This window comes from Tasmannia lanceolata, unplaced genomic scaffold, assembly GCF_043159265.1.
Source record: "Tasmannia lanceolata isolate RefF3 unplaced genomic scaffold, GAP_Taslan_0.1 ptg000702l, whole genome shotgun sequence".
Taxonomy (NCBI): Eukaryota; Viridiplantae; Streptophyta; class Magnoliopsida; order Canellales; family Winteraceae; genus Tasmannia; species Tasmannia lanceolata.
Genome location: NW_027519372.1, coordinates 1,192 through 5,000, shown reverse-complemented (window position 1 = coordinate 5,000; position 3,809 = coordinate 1,192).

Here is a 3,809-nt window from a genome sequence, read left to right as displayed (position 1 = left end):
CATTAGTGCGTGCTTGCAGATGGCCAGTGGGTTGGTCCATGGAAATGGAATCATTTCCACATGCTCACGGCGATCCCTCGGGGCATGAAAATGAAAAAAAAAAAATAATTCATTCCAATGGATCCAACCGGATCGGTATTTTCGAATCTCGAATACCCAAACCAATTCTTCTTCATTCATTTTCGTGGGGGAATGACATATGGCTTGTTTCCTCTTTTTCTTGTCCATGATCAAAGATTGAGTGATACACCTTTTCTTTGGTTTGGTATACCCAAGCCAATTGATTATGAAGTCAAAATCATAACACGAGCCTAGCCAAAAACCCCAACCTGACCCAACAAAATCGAATCTAATAGTAATAGTAAGTCACACGGATCTAGGACCTGTTCTTGTATTTGTAGAAAAGCCAGAGTTTCAAAAAGAAAGCTCTTCGGTAAGTTTCATTGTAAACATTGTAAAATAGACTAGACTTTTCTTCGTATAGCCGGCCTAGCAAAGGCAAAGCAAGTAGTTTAGTTATTTTTATCTTTCTGTACAATACTTATTTTTTTGTATCCCAACCTACTCCAATCCAATTGCTCATCATTTCAATTCTGTCGATTCTACCGATGCAGACTTTATGCAAGAAGATTAGGGGTCTGTTTGAACTTGGATGAGTTAGGAATCCAATCCCCCGACTGATCGCTCTTTGGTGGAACAACAACCCAAATTCATTGTTTCAGAAATAATGAATTGGTCCTAAAGGTATCAACGTTTGTGCTCTCTTCTATTTCTATGAGTGTTTTTGGGGATTTGGTCTGTCGAATTGTTCGACAACGCGTGATTCCATCAGAGCTATCTTCTGTAGATAATTTATGATTCGGCCGACTCTACCATTGTGGTACGCTCCATTGTGTGGGTTTGCTTCAAACGAAACCTCTTTTGATTGTCACGAAACCTAACCCATTGGTTGGTCTTACTAGGTGTTATTACATTAATAAGTATTTCGAGTCATTCCAAATAGCGATTTTGGGTACTAGAAATGGGTCCGAAATAGGATGACTCTTTCAAGACTTTTAACTCGATTTAAATAACTCGATTGTTTCTGGGGGTCCTGTCGGGATAGTACAGGTCAAAAGTATCTAATTTGGGTATAGGAACCCATGAGTTGTTCTATGTAAGGGTTCCTCATAATTCAACAGATTGAAGATTGAATCAAATCAATTAAGTATAAATCTGGGACAAGGAGAGAGTCTAATTGGTCGATGCATTCTGTTTCTGTTTATGTATTCATATCGAATCAATAGAAACAATGATTCTATACCCCGATCTTAATGAAAAGAATACACCAACGCCAACCGAGTAGAATATACCCTAAATCCCGAGCTAGGCATTCTACTACAAAAGAGAAAAAAAAAAATGAGCCAGACCTCTTCTTTGATTTTATTATATTATTATATTATATTCATTGAATATTTTCATTGAAAATGGAATATTTCCATTTTATTTTCACATAATTATAGATAATATAATTAATATTGAATTAATCTTTTTTTTATTCATTTTTGATGAAAATGAAAATATTCTTTCATTTATTTTTTTTTTTATAGAAAACCCAAGGTAAAGTGAGAGAGTCTTATTTGTACAAGAACATAATATGTCTACACCATATCTAAATAGAATTGAAGAAAGGGTAAGTGGGATTCTATTGGATGAATCTTGAAACGAGGCATGACCCGCAGCAAACAAACTCAACTATGTGGTTCGATCAAAATTGTTGTTTCGACTAAGCAGTTATGGATGAATTGACAATTCCAATTTGAATCGACTAATTCGGTATATTCCACATTCATGAGAGTGCATCTATGTTTCTGCTTTACGAATATGATATTTTCTGGGCATTTCTAATAATATCAAGTCTTATTCCTATTTTAGCATTTCTAATTTCGGGAGTTTTAGCCCCGATTAGTGAAGGACCAGAGAAACTCTCTAGTTATGAATCGGGTATAGAACCAATGGGGGATGCTTGGTTACAATTCCGAATTCGCTATTACATGTTTGCTCTAGTTTTTGTTGTTTTTGATGTTGAAACGGTCTTTCTTTATCCATGGGCAATGAGTTTCGATGTATTGGGTGTATCTGTATTTATAGAAGCTTTCATTTTCGTGCTTATCCCAATTGTTGGTTCAGTTTATGCATGGCGAAAAGGAGCATTGGAATGGTCTTAGCTCCTGAATATTCAGACAATCAAAATCAAAAACAAAGAAAAGATTACATTGAGACAGTTATTAATTCTATTGAGTTTCCGTTACTTGACCAAACAACCCAAAATTCAGTTATTTCAACTACATCGAATGATCTTTCGAATTGGTCAAGACTCTCCAGTTTATGGCCGCTTCTCTATGGTACCAGTTGTTGCTTCATTGAATTTGCTTCATTAATAGGCTCGCGATTCGACTTTGATCGTTATGGATTGGTACCAAGATCGAGTCCTAGGCAAGCAGACCTCATTTTAACAGCCGGCACAGTAACAATGAAAATGGCGCCTTCCTTAGTGAGATTATATGAGCAAATGCCTGAACCAAAATATGTCATTGCGATGGGAGCTTGTACTATTACAGGAGGGATGTTCAGTACGGATTCTTATAGTACCGTTCGGGGAGTCGATAAGCTAATTCCTGTGGATGTCTATTTGCCGGGCTGCCCACCCAAACCAGAGGCAGTTATAGATGCTATAACGAAACTTCGTAAGAAAGTATCTCGAGAAATCTATGAAGATCAAATTGGGTCTCAACAGGAAAATCGATATTTTACTACCAATCACAAGTTTCATGTTGGACGCAGTACTCATACTGGAAATTACGATCAAGGATTACTCTATAAATCTCCATCTACTTCAGAAATACCTCCTGAAACTGAAACATCTTTCAAATACAAAAGTTCAGTATCTTCCACGAATTAGTGAATTAGGCAGGATGCTTTTGTGCAGAATATAACAAACAGCGGGTAAATCTTCATAAATTTCATCGTAAATGTGAAATACTCATACAAATACAAATGTGGGAGAGATCAAGAAGATGCAAGGTCGTTTATCTGCTTGGCTAGTCAAGCATGAGCTAGTGCATAGATCTTTGGGCTTCGATTACCAAGGAATAGAGACTTTACAAATAAAGCCCGAGGATTGGTACTCCATTGCTGTCATTTCATATGTATATGGTTACAATTATCTACGTTCCCAGTGTGCTTATGATGTAGCACCGGGCGGGTTGTTAGCTAGTGTGTATCATCTTACGAGAATACAGTATGGTGTGGATCAACCCGAAGAGGTATGCATAAAAGTATTTGCCCCAAGGAGGAATCCTAGAATCCCGTCTGTTTTCTGGATTTGGAAAAGTGCTGATTTTCAAGAACGGGAATCTTATGATATGTTGGGAATCTCTTATGAAAATCATCCACGCCTGAAACGTATCTTGATGCCTGAAAGTTGGATAGGCTGGCCCCTACGTAAGGATTATATTGCCCCCAATTTCTATGAAATACAAGATGCTCATTGAATGATAAGAAACTAATATTCACTTCTACGACTCCAGATATTCAAGGAATCTTTTTATGTTCTGTTCTAGATGAAACAGAATAACTGGACTCTCATCTCAGTATTATGAATGGGCTACTAAAGGGGCTTCATTGATATTCCCCAATTTGGAAGATATCCATTTCGGATGAGCAAAGCCAATAGGATGAATCAAAAGAGTTCTGCACCATGAACTTTGTACCGCGCACATCACTTAGATGGGCCCCGAAAAGTCACGTAGGAGGGAGTGAAGAAAGAG